The following is a 21318-nucleotide window of genomic DNA, read 5'->3' on the forward strand; positions in this document are numbered from 1 at the left end:
CAATTATATCAACCAATTAATAACCAAAGTAAAAAGATACATAGGTAATAATACATTAATAGTAGGAGACTTCGACATGGCATTCTCAGCAAAGGACAGATATTCTAAGCAGAAGACCACCAAAGAAACAAAGGCCTTGAATGGCACACTGTACCAAATGGATTTCACAGATATATACAGAACATTTCATCCTAATGCAAGTGAATGCACATTCTCCTCCAGGGCACATGGAACTTTCTTTCTCCAGAATAGACCACATATTGGGTCACAAATCAGGTCTCAACTGGTACCAAAAGATTGGGGTTATTCCCTACATATTTTCAGACCATAATGCTTTGAAACTAGAACTCAATTACAAGAAGAAATTTGGAAGGAATTCAAACACATGGAGGTTAAAGAGCATCCTACTAAAAGATGAATGGGCCAACCAGAAAATTAGAGAATAATTAAAAAGATTCATGGAAACTAATGAAAATGAAAGCACAACTGTTCAGTCTTTGGGATACAGCAAAGGCAGTCCTAAGAGGGAAATACATCTCAATACAAGCCTCCCTCAGAAAATTGGAAAAATCTCAAATACACAAGGCAAACTTACACCTAAAGGAACTGTAAAAAGAACAGCAAATAAAGTCTAAACCAAGCAGAAGAAGAGAAATAATAAAAATTAGAACAGAACTTAATGAAATAGAAATCAGAGAACAGTAGAACAGGTCATTGGAACCAGGAGCTGTTTCTTTGAAAAAATTAATAAGATAGACAAGGAATACTTCCAAACTCATTCTATGAGGCTAGCATTACTCTGATCCAAAAACCAGACAAAGACCTCACCAAAAAGGAGAGTTATAGACAAATATCTCTGATGAACACGGATGCAAAAATTCTGACCAAGATACTAGCCAATAGGATCCAACAGTACATTAAGAGGATTATTCACCATAACCAAGTGGAACTTATCCCTGGGATGCAAAAGGTGGTTCAACATTCATAAAACAATCAACATGAGAGATCACGTCAATAAAAAAAAAAAGACAAGAACCATATGATACTCTCAATAAATGCAGAGAAAGCATTTGACAAAATATAGCATTCATTCCTGATTAAAACTTTCCAAAATGTGGGGATAGAGGGAACATTTCTCAATATCATAAGAACCATCTATGAAAAGTCACACAGACATTTGTCCACAGCAAATATCACTCTCAATGGGGAAAAACGGAGAGCTTTTCCCCTAAGGTCAGGAACATGACAGGGATGCCTACTCGCACCACTGCTGATCAACATAGTACTAGAAGTCCTGGCCTCAGCAATCAGGCAACAGAAAGAATTAAAAGGCATTCAAATTGGCAAAGAAGTCACACTCTCCCTCTTCACAGATGACATGATACTATACATAGAAAATCCAAAAGATTCCACCTCAAGATTGCTAGAACTCATACAGCAATTCAGCAATGTGGCAGGAGACAAAAATCAATGCATAGAAATCAGTGGCATTTCTATACACTAACAATTAAGACTGAAGAAAGAGAAATTAAGGAGTCAATCCCATTTACAATTGTACCCAAAAGCATAAGATACTTAGGAATAAACCTAACCAAAGAGGTAAAGGACCTATACCCTAAAAACTACAGAACACTTATGAAAGAAATAGAAGAAGACACAAAGAGATGGAAAAACATTCCATGCTCATGGATTGGAAGAATAAATATTGTGAAAATGCCTATGTTACCCAGGGTAATGTACATGTTCAATGCAATCCCTATCAAAATACCACGAACCTTCTTCACATGGTTGGAACAAATAATCCTAAGATTCGTATGGAATCAGAAAAGACCCCGAATAGCCAGGGGAATATTGAAAAAGAAAACCAGAGCTGGGGGAATCACAATGCCAGATTTCAGGTTGTGCTACAAAACTGCGGTCAAGACAGTGTGGTACTGGCACAAAGACAGACACATAGATCAATAGAACAGAATAGAGAACCCAGAAATGGACCCTCAACTCTATAGTCAACTAATATTCAACAAAGCAGGAAAGACTATCCACTGGAAAAAGGACAGTCTCTTCAATCAATGGTGCTGGGAAAATTGGACAGCCACGTGCAGAAGAATGAAACTAGACCATTCTCTTACACCAGACACAAAAATAAACTCAAAATGGATGAAAGATCTAAATGTGAGACAAGAATCCATCAAAATCCTAAAGGAGAACACAGGCAACACCCTTTCTGAACTTGGCCACAGCAACTTCTTGCAAGATACATCTCTAAAGGCAAGGGAAACAAAAGCAAAAATGAACTATTGGGACTTAATCAAGATTAAAAAGCTTCTGCGCAGCAAAAGAAATAGTCAACAAAACTAAAAGACAACCTACAGATGGGAGAAGATATTTGCAAATGACACATCAGATAAAGGGCTAGTATCCAAGAAAGACTAGAAAAAGCCACGATGTCCTTCAACAGATGAATGGTTGAAGATGTCATCTATACATACAATGGAATATTACTCAGCCATCAGAAAGGATGAATACCTACCATTTACATTAATGTGGAAGGAACTGGAGGGTCTTAGGCTGAGTGAAATAAGTTAGTCAGAGAAAGACAATCATCATATAGTTTCACTCATATGGGGAATATAAGGAATAGCGAAAGGGACTATATGGAATAGGAGGGGAACTGAGAGGGGAAAAATTAGAAAGGAAGACAAATCATGAGAAACTCCTAACTCTGGAAGACAGACAAAGGGTTGCAGAAGGGGAGGAGGGTCAAGGGATGGGGTAATTGAGTGACAGGCATTAGGGAGGTCACATGATGAGATGAGCACTGGTTGTTGGCAAATTGAATTCAAAGTTTAAAAAATTTAAAAAAAGAAAAGGAGAAATTTCAAATACTGCATAACACACTTTTCTCCAAGTAAAAAAATAAAAATTGTAGTAGAAAAAGAAATCAGGTGTGTCACAGTGTCCTGGTCTGCTGGTCACTGCTCACGCCTTGCACCTAAGGTGTGTCCCAGCTGGGGCCTTGATCTACTGAATAACTTGAACCTGCAAGAAATTTCAAGGGAGGAGAGACTCTACCCATTTCTCAGTACCTCCTAACCTCTCATTGTACGCCCAGGCTGGTCTAGTCCTCTTCTGACTTAGTTAGAGACAGGCATCCTGTTTAAGAACCTCATTATTTATTTTTTATTTTTAGATATAAATTAATGAGTGTCTCACCGTGTTTCTCCTACAGTGAGTAGATTTTAAAAGTTACTGCTGTAACCTTTGCAGCCTTAAGGGGAGAGGGGGTAGGGGTAGGGGTAGGGGTAGGAAACCGGCACGTTGTGGATGAAGCAGTGCTGATTGGCTGAGCCAACGTCTCTGCACCAAATGGAAAAAGTCCTAAATGTTTCCTTTGTGCATGGACCTGGAGAATGATGGGAGTTTTTCCTGTGAAGAATGAAATGCAGAGGAGACTGTTGCTAGCCTCATGGGGAGGGCAGTTCGCTCAGGTGTCTGAATAAAGTGGATGATGATTGGAAAAAAAATGATCATACTCACTCGGGCACCCCCTTACACACACAGCAGGGAGAGGCTCAGGGGCAGCTGAATGGAGGGTGGTGCCAAGGTCTCATCACACTGCAATCTTATTCTTGGCCAAATTGCTCTTGGTGGCAGTGTCTGCATGGGCTTGGCACCCAATGATGATCTTTGTGGAGAGGCCCAGGCACTCCTTGCAGACCCACCCAATGTGCAGCATGGCCACCTGGTTCTCTGCCTCCCTCATCCACATGACAATCCCATCCCCCTTGGTCTCGATGTTGATGACAGCCCCCCACATCTCCCGGCTGTGCTCCTCAAAGCTCCTTTAGGTGCCAGACCCCTGACTTGCACCCAGAATGATAGATGCAAATGCCCTTTTGGTCACATCACCACTATTCCTTCTTATGCTCTGCTACTCTGTGTTAAGAGTTAATTCTAAGAATGGGGAAAAAAGTTATAACTAATGGACATATTCAGTGCCAGGGTTTTTTCATGAATGGGTTGTTCTGTGGAACTTGCCTGTGCAGCAAGAACTTAACTGAGTGGCTTCTGGGGAAGCCAAGCCAGCTGCTGGGAAATTGTGCCCTTGTTTAGAGAATCAGGTCCCTTTTTTTTATTTCTGCCAGCAGTCTTTGGGATTTCTATATTCTGATTTGATTCTGCATTCAGTGTATAATTGCAATACAAGATTGAAAATGCTGTTTACAATGTAATTCTAAAGTAGTTTATACTCTTGCATAATTGAAATGGCTTGCTTGAAACAGCTCACTGCACCCAAATATGCCTACTTAGCTAAGCAGGAGGACTTCCAAGTCAATTCCTTACAAAACATTAGAGCAACTAGGTGAAGTATGTCCTGTTGCTGGCTGAGTTTTCCTAGTGTACTTATGTCAAAGTTTTCCAGTTTGGGGTGATCATTCCTTCCTGTTCTTCCTGTTCTTTCCATTAGCATAGTATTGTAGAAAGGTGCTTATGCTTTATGATTTTATTAATGAAAGCCATTCCTTGATTGAAGACAATTGTCAAAGTACGTCAACAATTTTAGTTTTCTGGATGCAAGTTTTTCAGCATTTCTCCTCTAAGACAACAGCCAGAGTTGGTATTGCCAACATACTGTTATAAACTTTGCTGGGATGCATTCTCCAACTTTTTTCAAAACATACTTTATGGAAATAAGTGATATGAATATTCTGTAGTTTTCTCTGAGTTGTTTTTTTTTTTTTTTCTCTTCAAGATGAATTTCTATGAAGTTTCAGCCTCTAAGCTTTTGAACAGGTATTTCTTGCTTACCAAAGATTTAGAGAACACCATGCTAAGCCCTGGTAAAAATACTAAAGAAGGGTAATGGTCCTGGTCCAGATCACAAATGTATGTTAATTTTATGAAGATGGCAAAAAATATTTGAAAGAAGTAGGAAGTTCGAATTCCAGCTTTAATATTTGCTAATGACAGGACTTTCAGCAAGTTCTTTAACCTTTCTGAGTCTTAGTTTCCTCATCAATAAAATGAGCCACACTAATATTTATTTTGAAAATCTTTATGACACTTAAATGACTTAAGTAATCTATGGAAAATCTATGTAAAAACTAGCACCATATCAAACAGAGAGTAGAGCTTACCTTCTGGTGACCATGATGACAATAATGATGTAATAATCATCTTTATTACTTCATATATATATAAATGAATATTACATATTTTCAATGACAATGCTAAATTCAAAGTTAACTTTAGGTTCTGAGTTTTTAAATATATCCATGCGTAAAAATATAAATGATAAGCTTAAATACTTTTAACTTGCCAAATAACTAATAATTGATGCATCAAATACTGGTTAAGAGCATTTAAGTTTATCATTATATTTTATGCATAAATATGTTTAAATCAAAGCAGCCAACTTTAATTTATCAAGTTATCCAGAAGTTAATCTGATTGCATATCTGGGAGTCTGAGGAATGATATAGGATAGAATAGGTTTCTTGATAGTTAGTAAAATGGAAAAATCCTAAGAAGAGATTAAAAATATCATTAGAGCAGAAGTTTGGTTTCTGAGGCCCTCAGATTTCAATTCAGACTCTAATTATTTCTGGCTGTGGGACTTAAGCAAATGATGAAAACCCTTCAGTTTCCTTATTTTGAGAAAAGGTATAATATATATAAAATGCTCAGCAAAGGATCTGAAAAAGAGTAATGACTCAAAAAATGGAAATTATCATTCACTTAGCTATTTTTTCAATTATTAATTGGGTTGAAATTTGGTTTGTGTTTCTGACCAAGAAGCAACGAGCAGAATAAATTCCTAGGTTTAATATGTTCAGGAGCTCAGGTTAGTGCAAGAGGGGTATTGAAAACTGGATTCATTGCTAAAGAGGATGTCCTCATGAAATACCCAGTAAAAAGTGACACTGTGCCAGATTCTTGAGCCACAGAAACTGTGAGATAATAATTTTGTGTTGTTTTAAGCCACTAAGCTAGTGGTAATTTGCCAGGCAGCAAAAGAAAATTAATACAGAGCTCAAGACAAAGAAGTGCAGATTTGTTATGTTGAACTTCATGTTTAAAGACCTGAATAGGTATAAATGTACCATAATTAAGCATTTGTCGCACATTGTACATTTTTAATTAGAACATGATGAATTTCTTACACGACTAATAAACCAAAGCCTCAAAAATGTGCATACATGTGAAATAGGCTTGCCCTCTGCCCTCCAAGGAGCTAACAAATTAGTGGGCAGGATAGACATGTTCCTAAATTTAAAAAGACTCGGAGCAAACAATGAAGATAGGACAAAAAAGGTGCTGAGTATGCACCAAGGATGGAAGTAGTCATTTTCCTAGCTCCTGGGTAAGACAGTGGCTCCATGGTACAGACAAAAGACGTTAAAATCAGACTCCAGAGACACTGTGACTATTAGAGGCTTCTCCTCTGGGCTTTACCTTGATTTCTGCAGAAACCACTTACACTCCATTTCAATTTGTGAAGAACAAAGCACATCTTTGTTCCAAGTTTTTGGATTTTATTCAGTAAATATATTATTGGCCTGAAATGTTAAGAACGATAGATTGCTTCGCCATCCCTTTTGGCTTATGTAGGAGCCCAAATGCAACAAAATCTGATGTCATAGTAAAAAATTATGTAGATAATACAAAAAAAGCAGTGTCCATAGGAAAATAATATAAACAGTTGTATGTAGAGGATGCTATTCCAGTTTCTGAAAGTCCTTTTTTTTATTCTCCTCATTTTCAGTGGGATCTAATTATGATGCCCCTGAATGATAGGCATTCTAGGAAAAGGGTAGAAAATGGCAATAAAAAGCCTCTGTGGCACTAATGGATGTAATTCGTGTTTAACCCCTCCCCCCCATTAATTTCCAAATCCCGGAGTTGCAGTAATTTATGGTTATTACTCTACAATTCAGTGCTGCTTCTTCATGCCTTAACATACTGCTTGCTCCTCCTAACCTCACTCACCAGAATGAACAAATGAGAAGGCTAACAATCCTAGACGAGTGTGCGCATTTAGCAAGAATAAGTTGTCAATCCTATTGGGGTTTTCACTTTACATGAAGAGCTGAGATTTTCATGCCAAGGGAAAAAAAAGTAACAACTCATTTGGAACCTCTCATTTCTAAGTAAGTTATGATTTGGAAGAGGCAAAAATCTATCCTTTTTTTTTTTTTTTTTTTTTTTTAGAGGAGAAGGGTGCAGAGGAAGGGAGAGAGAGAATCTTAAACTGGCTTCATGCCCAGCATGGGGCTCAATCTCACAATCCTGAGGATCATGACCTCAGCCAAAATCAAGTCAGACATTTAACTGACTAAGCCAGCCAGATGCTCCAAAATCCGTCATTAAAAAAAAAAAAAAAAAAAAGCTATTTGTAAAGAAAAGGCTAAGAAGTCAGTTCATGCATGCATGTATCCATTCAATGTCGACTCAGAATGACCACATCTGCTGAGGACCAACGCTGCTGACTGTTGAGAATATAAATACAGCTAAGATATGTTTTCTGTCATAAAGAACTCTCCACTAAGAGGAGAGGATTATGCACCCAAATCACTTAAGACCAAAATGACAGGAACTCTAAGGGATTTGAGGGCACAAGAGACATATATCTGATTCTGAGTGGGGATAGAAGGGAGAGCTGTTTTGTGTAGAAAGTGCTCCATGAGCGCTTTTCTGCAAGCCTACCAGGACGACATAGGATCATTAGAATGGATTTCAGAGGAATTGAGGATAATTATTCCACAGCCATGGAGGTTCAATATGCCTTCTGTGTGGAACTGCCTCGAAAGGATTAGGCAGATGGTTGGCTCCCATGACTGAAGTGGAACAAGCAAGGGTTAGGTGCCCAACCAACATTTAGAATGGGGAGGAGACTCAGCCTAGCTTTGCCTTGAACAGTGATCATCCCCTCCAGAGGGTGTTACCGGATTCAACCCTGGGGAAATAGGAGATAAGTTACTAGAATGGGATGCAGCAGGAGTTGGATCATTTGGATAAAATAAAAAAGAATAGAGAATAGGGACTCCCTGGGTGTCTCAGCAATTAAGCACCTGTCTTTGACTCAGGGTGTGATCCTGGGGTCTGGGATCAAGTCCCACATTAGGCTCCTGCAGAGAGCCTGCTTCTCCCTCTGCCTGTGTCTCTGCCTCTCTTTCTCTCTCTCTCTGTCTCTCATGAATAAATTAATTAAATCTTTTTTTAAAAAAAGAATAGAAAAAAAATTTTAAAAAAATAAATAAAGAATAGAGAATATTTGAGTTTTAATACAAAGAGGATTAAGTCTATTACACACCACCAGATGCATAGGGAAAGGAGGGCTTGTTCATGGAAAATAGGAGGCACTCAAGTCACTTCAAGTAAACACATAATCTAAGCAAAAAAACACTGTTCTATCTACACAAATACAGTTTTACATGTGACTTCCCCCTCTTAACCATAAGCCCTCCATGTATTTAAAACAATAAAGAACAACTTCTTACTGCTCCGTATATAGTCTCTTAAACACAGAATAACTTAGGGTAGTGGTTAAGAGCCCCAAGGTTCCTTCAGTGGGGCCAGAGATTGCAATGTTTAAAGCAACTCAACCCCAGATCTTCACTACCTAGGTATACCAATGTTGCCTGACTGATAAGTTAGAGGAAAAAAGGAATTACAAAATGAACTTAATGATAGCCATTAGGGATACCTCATTCAAGAAAAAGAGACATTAAAACATGAATTCTGAGACAATTATGGTGGCCAGACTAGATTCAATGAAATCAGACTGCCTGCAGGCTAATTCAAACAAGATATATCTATTCAGTCAGCACTCCCAGAACAGCACCTGAGATGGACATTCTACCTCAAATGATTCTCTTGTGCCACAACGTGTTTTTCAGGGCAAACTTCAAGGAAGTCAAGGTGAGAGAAGATGAGCAAAATGGGCGTTGCACGTTACCTTCAAGTGGCCCAAAGGTAAATGTTTAATAAAACTCATCTTAATCTGTATTTCTGATACAAGAATTCTGACCTCATCACTACCTAATTCTTTTTAATAGCACCAATCAGTATCTATATTTTATTGTTAAATGCTTCAAATCGTCTCCTGGAAGCAGGAAATAAATACTAAAAAAATTATATATATATTTTCCTAAATACATATGTATATATATATTTTTTTCCTAAATACATATGTATTTATATTTATATATTAAATATTTATGTATTTACAGTTTTTATATATTATTAAAATATTTTAATATGCTTTTGAATATGTAAAGCTTTGTTTTTGTATTTATATATTATGTTGCATATTTAGGGTTGTGTGTACAAAACAAATATATATTTGCATACATTATATATAGTCATATATGTACTTTATAGGTTTATTTAAAACTATACAAATATATACACATACTGTAAAATAAAATTTAGCTCAATGTACAAGAGTGTTTAGTCTCAGCATAAGACTATATTTGCAAAACTTGTTTTCATCAAATAAGTTTTCACTTAATACCTCAAAAATATTAATATATTCATGTTTTTATTAATATGCAAAGTAAAGCCAAATAATGCATGATTTTCCACCTACTATAGCCATCTGATGGGTACATAGATGGAGTAATTGGTTGATTACTTATTTTATTCCTTTAGTAATGAAGAAATACTGACTGCCCATTGCTAGAATCAGAGAAATTAAAAATGAGTCTCTGCCTTGCCTTTGAGGAGCTAAATATAGTGGGAAAGGTAAATATAGAAAATGATCAAGTATAATTATTTGTGTTAAATGTAAAAGAGACTGCACAACGGGAGCACAGAGGAGAGAATATTATTAGTTACCAATTAATTCTCCATTAGATGCAGTAATACTGGTTATGAATTGATGCACTTTTACTATAAATCAGGGTTAAATGCTTTACTTGTGTTAATCTCAGAAAATCTATACAGTAATCTTATGGAATTAGCTACCAAAAGTGAGTAAATTTAGCCAGGTTAAGTGATTTGCTTAAAGTCAAAATGCTTGTATTTGTTGGAAAGAGAACTGTCTCCTGCAATTATGGAAGTCTCTCTGGTGAACAAATATTTGATTGAGGTTTTTAGATATAAATGATAACTTTCCTAAATATAAAATTGGATTCAAATGAGGTCTGGATAAAAATATATTGTGGACTTTCAGTGTAGATCTAGCTAACGGTTAACCAATTTGGTGATAATATTGATATATATTTTGCTTTTCACTGATCTCATCTTTTTTTCCATTATTAAAAATGCAATTGACATTCTGTTGTTTCATGTATGCAACATAGTGATTCAACATTTGTATTCGTTGCAAACTGATGACAACCATAAGTCCAGTTACCATCTATCATCATAAAATGTTAATACAATATTATTGTCTATATTCCCCATGCTGCACACTACATTCCCATGACTTTGGGTAACTGCAAGTTTGTACTTCTTGATCCTCCTGACTCGTTTTACCCCTAAGTGCCCTTCTCCTCTGAAAACCACTAGTTTGTTCTCTGTAGGAGCTTGAGTTTCGTTTTGTGTTTAGATCCACTTATAAGATAAATCATGGGGTATTTGTCTTTGACTTATTTCACTTAGCACAATACCCTAAAGGTCCATCCATGTTGTTACAGATGGCAAGATTTCATTCTTTTTTATGGCTAAGTAGAACTCCATTACATATATATCACATTTTCTTTATCCAATCATCTATTGATGGACGCTTAGGTTGTTTTTATAACTTGGCTATTGTAAATAAAGCTGCAATGAACAGAGAAGTACATATACTTTTTTCAGGCACCTGGGTGGCTCAGTCAGTTAAACATCTGACTCTTGGTTTCAGCTCAAATCATGATCTCAGGGCTGTGAGATCAAGCCCTGTGCTCAGCGTCGAGTCTTAAGATTCTCTCTCTTCCTCTGCCCTTCCTCCCACTCTCTCTAAAATAAATAAATCTTTTTTAAAAAGTATATGTATATATGCTTTTGAATTATGGTTTTCATTTAAGTTGGATAGGTACCAGAAGTGGAATTGCTAGATCACATGGTAGTTCTATTTTTAATTTTTTGAGAAGCCTCCACAGTGTTTTCCATAGTGGCCACACCAACTTACATTCCCACCAACACTGTACAAGGGGTTCCTTTTCTCCATATCCTAACACTTGTTATTTCTCTTTTTTTTAAGATTTTATTTTTTTATTCATGAGAGAAACACAGAGAGAAGCAGAGACACAGGCAGAGGGAGAAGCAGGCTCCCTGCAGGGAGCCCTATGTGGGACTCGACACTGGGACCCCGGGATCATGCCCTGAGCCAAAAGCAGACACTCAACCACTGAGCCACCAAGGCACCCAACACTTGTTATTTCTTGACTTTTTGATAATAGCCCATTCTGACAAATGTGAGGTGATATTCCATTTTGGTTTGATACGCATTTCTCTGATGATTAGTGATGTTGAGCATCTCTTCATGTGCCAGTTAGCCATCTGGATGTTTTCTTTGGAAAAAACATCTATTCAGATCCTTTACCCGTTTTCAATTGTTTGGGTCTTTTGTTATCATTGCTATTGAATTATACAAGTTCTTCACATATTTTGGATTTAATCTCTTACTGGATATGTGATTTGCAAATAACTTCTTCCATTCAGTAACCCACTTTTTCATTTTGTTGATGATTTCCTTGGCTGTGCAGAAACTTTCTAGTCTGATGCAGCCCCATGTATTTGTTTTTGCTTTTTTTGCCCTTGCCTTTGGAGTCTAATCCAAAAACAAATACACAAAAATGTTGCTAAGACTGATGTCAAGGAGGTTACAGCCTACGTTTTCTTCTACATTTTTTTGGCTTTGCTCTGTGTGTTCTTACTTCTGAAGTGAGCCTCTTCTGGGCAGCATATAGAGGAGTCATGTTTTTTGTTTGTGTTTAAGTAGGCTCCATCCCAGCACCAAGCCCAGTGTGGGGTTTGAACACACCATCCTGAGTTTAAGATGTCAACTGAGATCAAGAGTTCCCCGCTTAACAGACAGAGCCATCTAGGCATCCCAGGCATCATGTTTTTTAATCCATTCAATCACTGTATATCTTTTTGATTAGAGAATTTCATGCATTTACACTGAAAGTAATTATTGATAGGTATGTACTATTGCCATTTTGTTATTTGTTTGTTGGCTATTTTTGTAATTCTTTTCTGTTCCATTTTCCTTCTTTTCTTTAGTTTTGATACTATTCTTTGGTATTATGTTTAGATTCTTTTCTCATTTTCTTTAAGTATTTGATATAATTTTTTCTTTGTGGTTACTGTGAGGTTCACATATATACTGTTGTATGTATATAACAGTCTATGTTAAGTCGATAACAATGTAAATTTGAACACATTCTAAAACTACATTTTTACTCTCCTTCTTAAGTTTTTGATGCACATTTCATATCTTTTTTATTTTGTATATCTCTTAGCCAATTATTGTAGTTTTAATAAATTTTACTACTTTTGTCTTTTGACCTTCATAGTAGGTGGATGTTGAAAAAACTTCCAACTAAGGATACTGTACCCAGCTAGGTTTTTCTCCTTTCAGTGCTTTGAATACGTCATGCCACTCCTTCTGGCCTGTAAAGTTTTTGCTGAAAAATCAGCTTATGGCATTTCTTTTCTACCTAACAGTTTGTTTTTTACTTTTCCTTCTCTAAAATTATCTCTTTTTCTTTAACTTTGGACGTTTTAATTATATTGTCTTGATGTGGCTTTCCTTAGGTTCATCTTATTTGGAATTCTCTGGACTTCCTTGGCCTCTATGTCTATTCTCTTCCCCAGATTAGAGAAGTTTTCAGCCACCATTTCTCCAAATAAGTTCTATGACCCTTTCTCTTTGCAAATGGTATTCAACTTGCTATTATCCCATAGATCCCTGAAGGGGATCGTCTACTTTTTTTAAAGTTATTTTTTTCTTTTTGATGTTCTATGTGGGTTAGTGAGTTCCATTGCTGTCTTCCATCTTGCTATTTCACTCTCCTGCTTCATCCAGTCTGCTACTGAGCTTGTCCAAGATATTTTTCAGGTCAGTTAATATTTTCATAATCTCTATAACTTCTGTTTGGTACTTTTATATATTTGTATCTCTGCCTTGAAGTTCTCAGTGCACTCATCCATCTTTTTTCAACTTCAGTGAGCATCTTTATGACTATTATTCTGAACTCTTTATCAGGTAAATTACCTATCTCTGTTTTATTAAGGTCTTTTTCTGAGGTTTTGTCTTATTCTCTCATTTAGAACCCATCATATGCCTCATTTTGATTATCTATGTTAATTTCTAAGTATTAGGGCAAAGGAGCTCTCTCTCCCAGTCTTGAAGGAGTGAACTTGTGTAGAAGGAGATCCACAAGTGCAATCCCCCCTGGCCACCAGAACCAAGCCTTTTAAAAGAGGGATCTCTGTTCCCTCCAGTTCTCTGGTTCTCCTGGACATACTCCCAACGGTTTTCAAAGCCAAAGTTTCCAGGGGCTCATCTCTCCATTACAGAATCTAAGGGTGGGGTACTTGATGGTGGGGACTAATCCTTTGCTCCTTGGAGAAGTTTCATATTTTTGAGATCTATCCTGATTATGTGTTGCCATATTTCTAGAGTAGAGTTTTTGGTGAGAGTGTGTCTCTGCCTCTCCTATCCCTCTTGATGTGGCCCTTCTATCCTTTATTGTGGAAGTTCTGCTCATATACTTTTTGAGGCATTTTCAGAGGAAATTATTCCATATGTAGCTGTAAATTTGTTGTTTCCTTTGGAGGAGGTAAGTTCAGGATTTTCCTACCCTCTAAGCTTGAACTACTTCCCTGTTTTCGCTCATCTTAAGTAAGTTTTGGTAATTTCTATTTTTCTAAGAAATAGTCACTATATCACAATGTTAATTTTTTAAAGATTTATTCATGAGACACACACGCACACACACACACACACACACACACACACACAGGCAGAGACATAGGCAGAGGGAGAAGCAGGCTCCTACAAGGAGCCCAATGCAGGACTCAATCCCTGGACCTGGGATCATGACCTGAGCTAAAGGCAGACAGACGCTCAACTGCTAAGCCACCCAGGTGTCCCCACAATGTTGATTTTTTGCATTAAGTTGTATACAAATATTTTGAAAGATTAAAAAAAAACTCAACTGCATATAAAATTATAGCCTTTCGTTCCTAATATTGTTGATTTATATCTTCACTAATTATATTTTGGTCAATTTTTGGCAATTTCAGTACTAGTTTTCTAAAGAAGGAATATAATATTTGATTGTATCATTTCCTACAAGATTTGTTTTCATGAATTTTACTTTTGCATTTATTATTTCCTTCCTTTTACTTCTTGGATTTCAAGGTGTTGTTTTTCTTAATTTACAGCTTAGCAATTTTGTTTTCTAATACATAAATTTATCAATATTGCTTTTGTTGCATCCCAAAATTCTTGTACACAATGCATTCACTGTTTTTATTTAAATTTTTAATAATTTCCATTATGTTTTGCAGATTATGAAGTATTTAGCAGGGTGACTTCTTTCTTTTTTATTTTCAAACCTGACAATAGTTTTCTCTCTTTTCAAATTAATTTTACTTGAACAGCATTTTTGTCATAGCACCTGCTTAATATGATGTTGATTTTTTGGTATTTCTTGAGACTTCTTTCTCTTTTTTAAAAAAAAAAATTATTTATTTATTCATGAAAGACACAGAGAGAGAGGCAGAGACACAGGCAGAGGGAGAAGCAGGCTCCATGCAGGGAGCCCGACGCAGTACTCGATCCCAGGACTCCAGGATCAGGCCCTGGGCTGAAAGCAGCGCTAAACCGCTGAGCCACCCAGGGAGTCCCATTGAGACTTCTTTCTAAACTAATCATTAGGCTCTAATGCGTGGTAAATTTTGCAAATTTTTTATGTGTACTTGAAATTAGTTGTACAGATGATAATGTCCATGAAGGCAAGGATTTTTGTTCATTTTGTTTTCAGCAAAAATAACAGTGCCTCACATATGGATGGCCCTTAAAATATATGTAAGTCTAATAAATTTGCTACTTGATATATATATATATATATATATATATATATGTGTGTGTGTGTGTGTGTGTGTGTTCACCGTGTTCTATCTAAAGAATGGGAAGTTCATCAATTCTTTTTCCTTCCCACCTAGGAAAAAATATAAGCACCCAAGGCTATACTTCCAATCTTCTATCTTTCATTTTATGATTGTCTGGTATTTTAGTTCAATTTTGGTTTTCCTTATATTTTTATTTATATGTATATTTAATTTTCACTCATAGATTGAAGCCTAAGGCTCCAATTTTTATTTTATGCCTATTTGGTTCTCATCACCAAATTGTACACAAATGCATACCAATATAAGACTGCAGGGTAAGATTTATTTTGTTTTCACTATATAGTTAGTAGATTTATTTCATGAATATATATTAATAAATCAAGTTTATAAGATGAATTGTATAGACTTTTATTTTTATACATTTTAAATCAACTTTTATTATTCTTAAAGTAAAACATGCAGATGGTTTAAGAACTTAAATAATACACAAAAGCTTATAACAAATAAAGCTGTTCCCATCACTTGCCAACTCCTGCCATCAGAAATGGCTTTTCCAAACTCCTGCCTTTTCTTATTTACATTCTAAATTGTGAATGTGTACACACATACACATCCCTTCATCTCTTGAATTATCTAACATACTGATAGGCACAGTATTGATATAAGGTAAAATATACCTTTCATTCCCTCCCTCACCCATTCAATATAACTGTATTGTAACTGTTAAGTCAATATTAAGTGGTTTAATTATTAAAACTAACTATTTTTTACTCATGTACCAATTTTCCTTTCTTGAATATCTTTTATCTCCTGAAGTCAGTAATTTTTAATTTTCAGGTGCTTCTTGCCAAATATCTTCACTCTTTCCAATAATCCTGTAAGAAACTTTCAATGTAATATTTCAAGGGTCAAATCTGTCAGATGAGATAGTCACTCAAAAATAAATTCCTTAACTACCCTACTCTCCCACTACAAAGATGGCTTTAAAAAAAAAAAAAAGATGACTTTTCCTACCCTCACACTTGATGGATATTTTGGCTGAGCTTCAGATTCTATATTGAAAAACAATTTTCTGTCCAAATTTTTAATATGTGGCTTTATTGTCTTTAGTTGTCTGACTTTAAGAAATCAAAAACTGTTCTTATTCCTTTGGGGTCCTATGAGTCTATATAATGCTCTGCTGATAGCACAAATCTCTATCTTTTTTCCTCCTCCATCATCTAAGGTGAGGTGTGGAGCTGAGAAATAGGCTGTAGAAAACTTTGGGTTAGTCAAGCAAAGAGCAAATTCCAAAAGACTTTAGAATTGACTAAAATGGAAATAAAATCTGAAGTGAACAACAGATTTAGGAAAATACCATTACCTTTATTACCAATAACACTGAAATAGGAGATTGTGGCTTAGGAGTGTGTGTGGCAACAGTTGGTTTCCTAATACTAGACCTAGTGAGTAAACATATTAAGGTGCCCCTTCATAGCTATGCTGGAAAAATAATTCTCCTGTAACTTGGAACATGGATCAACAGACCAGAAGATGGGTTTTCTGATAGAAACAAGCTCCCAAAGAAAAGGAGAAGAGGAAAATGCGATGCCGTGCACATCCAGGTATTACTCTTATATATACATCCAGACTTCAGTCTCTTCTGCAAAATTGAATACATGAGCAGAGAAAAACCCTGGAAGAAAACTTGTCTCCCTTAGTAAACAGGTAGGAGAACACCTTACTGAGAGAGACCCATCTCTTTTTGAATTGTTTGGATGTACCTGCTTCTGTGTAGAAGCTGGGCCTCTAGGGTCTGAATATGGACCTGTTGGTACCTAGACTTTAAAGAAGTCAGAGCCTCTCTGTCTGAGACTGATTTCTTTCACATTTAAGAGGAAGAATAAGTGGGAAGGAAGAGCTTAGATCTGCAATGAGAGGAGAAAAGATGCCATGGCGGTGGTGGTAGAGTAGAGTGCTTTAGCAAGACCCTGAGGGAGAAAGAAATGTCCAAGGGGATTTTGAAGTTCCTAACTGTGATGCATGTTATAAGGTTGTCCTACCTCATCTCCTGAAAGGAATTTCAGTAAAGTCTACATTGGCATTAATGGAGCAGAGGACAGAAGATTCTTCCGCAGAAAACAAGGAAGTGATAAGCTATGGTTCCAGACTGGCACAAATAAGAGACTATTCACTTAGAAGCAGGAGTCAGTCAGAGGACAGGATGACATTGGTTCTAGAGACTCATGGCAACAAAGTTTAAACTAAAACAACTGGAATATAAGATCTTGGAAATAATCCTTGTAAAAGGACAAAGTAGAAATTTCATCTTTGAATTGCCAATCAATCAAACGTATGCCTAACAAAAGCAACATGAAGATTTTCTGTCACAATTTTGGGCAGCGTAAAAGGAATTTGTTATTAATCTTACAATTTTATACCAAGATAATAGTAACTGACTAAACCAGCTTAGAGTCCATAGCTTAACTCTCTGGTAAGATCCTTCCCGGTTACTTATAAGCTCTCGTATCTCCACCATTTCCTGCCCTCCTCCATGAACCCAACTATACACTTTTTCTGTGTCTAAAGCATCTCAGTGATACTGGAGAAAGTTGCTTAATACTGCACTTTATTACTGCTACATTTTCTTTTTTTAATTTCAATTCAATGTAGGGAACATATACTATTAGTTTCAGGGGGTAGGATTTAGTGATTCATCATTGCATATAACACCCAGTGCTCATTACATCAAGCGGCTTCCTTCATGCCCATCACCCAGTTGTCCTATCCCTCCACCCGCTCCCCTCAAGCAACCCTCTGTTTCCTACAGTTAAGAGTCTCTTATTGTTTGTCTCCCTCTCTGTTTTCATCTTATTTTATTTTTCCTTCCCTTCCACTATGTTCATCTGTTTTGCTTCTTAAATTCCACATGAGTGAAATCATATGGTTTTTGTCGTTCTCTAACTTATTTCATCTATCATTACACCCTCTAGTTCCATCCACGTGGATGCAAATAGCAAGATTTCATCCTTTCTGATGGCTGAGTAACATTCCAAACTCACACACACACACACATATACATATATACATACCACATCTTTATTATCCGTTTATCTGTTGATGGACATCTGGGCTCTTTCCATAGTTTGGTTCTTGCGGACACTGCTGCTATAAAAATTGGGGTGCATATGTCCCTTTGAATCACAGTCTACATCCTTTGGATAAATACTTAGTAGTCCAATTGCTGTGTCGGAGGGTAGTTCCATTTTTAACTTTTTTTAGAAACCTCCATACTATCTTCCAGAGTGTCTGCATCAGTTTGCATTCTCACCAACAGTGTGAGGCAGTTCCATTTTATCTTCATCTTCACCAACATCTGTTGTTTCCTGAGTTGTTAATTTTAGCCATTCTGACAGGTGTGAAGTGGTGTCTCATTGTGGTTTTGATTTGTCTTTTTCTGATGTTGAGTGATATTGAGCATTTTTGTAGGTGTCTGTTGGCCATGTGTATGTCTTCTTTGGAGAAATGTCTGTTCATGTCTTCTGCCCATTTCTTGACTGGGTTATTTGTTTTCTGGGTGTTGAGTTTGATATGTTCTTTACAGATTTTAGATACCAGTTTTTCATCTAAGTCATTTGCAAATATCTTTTCCCATTCCATAGGTTTCCTTTGTGTTGTTGACTGTTTCCTTTGCTGCGCAGAGGCTTTTTATCCTGACGCAGTCCCAGTAGTTCATTTCTGCTTTTGCTTCCCTTGCCTTTGGAGACGTGTCTAGCAAGAAGTTGCTGCAGACAAGGTCAAAGAGGTTGCTGCCTGCATTCTCCTCTAGGATTTTGATGGATTCCTGTCTCACATTTAGATCTTTCATCCATTTTGAGTTTATTTTTGTGTATGATAGAAGAAACTGCTACATTTTCTTGATCATCATCAGCGGATACAACTTCAACACTCTGTTGTAATACCACTATATTTTGCTGATCAGCCTACTTTTTTCTTACTACAATGACTTTTTCAAATTCTGTCTTCTCAAACCTTTACCCTTCTCACTTGTCACTCATCCTCAGTGGATGTCTTTACCTACTCTATGGGAAAAATCACAGTCATTAGATAAGACTTCCCTCAATTTCTTGCTATCACAATCTTAAATTTAAATACTTCTCAACCTATTACTTTCTTAGATTTTCCTATTGAAATAAATCATTCTACTTCTTCCTCCTTCCTACTCTTCTTAGGAGGCTATTTTCTTCCACATTTTCTAAATACTTGCAGCATCATTTTTTTCTCATTTTAGTTTATCCCTCTTGCTGTGTTTTTCCTATTGGTATTTTTAAATGTTCAGGTCAATTCTATCAAAACTAAACAAAATAGAACCTAACCCCCTTTCCTCTTTCTTCCACTCTCTCTCTTCCTTTTGAGAGCTGAATGTTTAAAAAAATATGTTCTTTGTATATCCAAAATTTCCACCAAGATCATATATCTCAACCCATTTTAAATGGTATCTGATTCAACTATCAATTCTTAGGGAAGCCGTCCACCAAATTCCTGCCTAATCTGTGCTCTCACTGCCTCATGTAATTTTCATTTATTGTTCATATCCTAGTTTCACATTATGCATGTATTTGATTTTTTTCTATTAAGGACTGTCTTCCCACACTAAATCTAAGGTTGGTTTGTGTGGATAAGAACTATAGTTGTCTTTGCTTGCTCTTGTCTCTTCAACACTTAGAACAGTGCCTATCATACAGAAAGATGCTAAAAATTGTTCTTGAAAAATTATGACTAGTCTTAGGAACAACATAAACTTCACTTCATGCTGCAATTAAGAGTCATGATTTAGTTTATCCTTTGTCTATTGACAACACTGTTTGAGTGTCCAGTATACACTGAAAAGTAGTGGCCTACAGGGATCTCTGGGTGGCGCAGCGGTTTGGCGTCTGCCTTTGGCCCAGGGCGCGATCCTGGAGACCCGGGATCGAATCCCACGTCCGGCTCCCGGTGCATGGAGCCTGCTTCTCCCTCTGCCTCTCTCTCTCTCTCTCTCTCTCCCTCTCTCTCTGTGACTATCATAAATAATAAATTAAAAAAAAAAAAAAAGAAGTGGCCTACAAAGTATGAAAGATAGGTTTCAATGGAAACTTTCCTGGGAAGGATTACAATTGTGCCCTCATCCCATTCAAATATTTCAATTTTATCACAATCTTGCTTTTATTCAGAACAGTTCATTCATTCATCTCAATATCGTTATTTTGTACCTAATAACAACAACAACAAAAAAAACATTTTGCCAACCACTGAATTAAATTTGCTTGTTCTTTCCAGAAAAAGTCTCTCTGACTTTTTGCTTTTACAAAGAGATTCCACCATCACTCTTGTTACCCTTTCCATAGGGCCTGTCTTAAAACAGTACATTAAATGTTCACTCCTGCTTGCCTCACAGCGGCCCAGATAAATGTTTGGATGGCAATGGTGTAATTATATTTGATTAGTGACTGAGCATACTAACCCCTTTTCTTTTATTTGAAATGACAACAACAAAAAAGAGAGGAAGTAGATGTTGATTATGAGGCACTAATGTAGGACATTTATGCATTGCTATAATTCCACTCATGAATATGCATAGTTTATGCATCAGTTGTTGTTCTCAACAGTATAGAAGGTACCTCAACCAGTGTTATACTCATTTAGGATAGAAAACAGACGGGGATATTGGAAAGCAATTCTGGGGAAAATATTGGGCAGAAGCCAAACACTCTTGCTTGTGCTCCATATGGAAGTGGTCCCTAGGCCTTTCATCATATAAAATGTGGCTGCTGATTTAAGATCCCAACAAAGGAGTTATAGCACTCTTTAGTGGCAGCCTGGAATAATGCTGATGTTGGGGTATAAAGCAACAATAATCAGAAGCAACACAGTACAGTGGAAAGGCTCTGGCTTTTGGCAGCCCTGACTCCAAATTTTGTTTGTGCTGCTTTCTAGATGGGTTATCTTAGGTAGATAATTATCTTCTTTCAGCTTCAATCTTCCCAATTGCAAGACTGTAATGGTGATGTCACCTCTCAGGATGTATATCCAAATTTAAAAGAAAAAATACATTTAAGGTTGTAGTACAGGGGCACTCAGGTCATGTTTATGGGATGAAATCTAAATCAACCATATTGATGACATTTCATTTCAGTACACCTCATAAATTATTAAAAATATATATCATCTAAAAAAACTTGCCTAGCTGAAACTATTTTGTTGTCTCTTAGTCAACAGCCAAAT

The 21318-nt window shown here is 36.6% G+C and overlaps 1 protein-coding gene and 1 long non-coding RNA gene across 9 annotated transcripts in view; one reads left to right on the plus strand and one right to left on the minus strand.

Annotated features, from left to right (window-relative positions):
• Window positions 1–5158, minus strand: part of LOC144295242 (uncharacterized) — a 30650-nt gene extending 25492 nt beyond the window's left edge. For 7 of the 8 annotated variants that reach the window (XR_013362583.1, XR_013362584.1, XM_077867650.1 and 4 more), the window contains exon 1: window positions 5139–5158. The gene's annotated coding sequence lies outside the window, so the exon portion shown is untranslated. The remainder of the gene's footprint in view (window positions 1–5138) is intronic. The other variant, XR_013362581.1, reaches the window with a different exon arrangement.
• The window catches only part of LOC144295244 (uncharacterized), an 80314-nt gene extending 70564 nt beyond the window's left edge, over window positions 1–9750 (plus strand). Inside the window, exons 3-4 of the long non-coding RNA XR_013362585.1 lie at window positions 8901–8976; window positions 9655–9750. This is a non-coding gene — a long non-coding RNA (uncharacterized LOC144295244). The remainder of the gene's footprint in view (window positions 1–8900; window positions 8977–9654) is intronic.
• Window positions 9751–21318: the final 11568 nt, after the last annotated feature.

Source organism: Canis aureus, chromosome 23 (genome assembly GCF_053574225.1).
Source record: "Canis aureus isolate CA01 chromosome 23, VMU_Caureus_v.1.0, whole genome shotgun sequence".
NCBI classification, from domain to species: domain Eukaryota; kingdom Metazoa; phylum Chordata; class Mammalia; order Carnivora; family Canidae; genus Canis; species Canis aureus.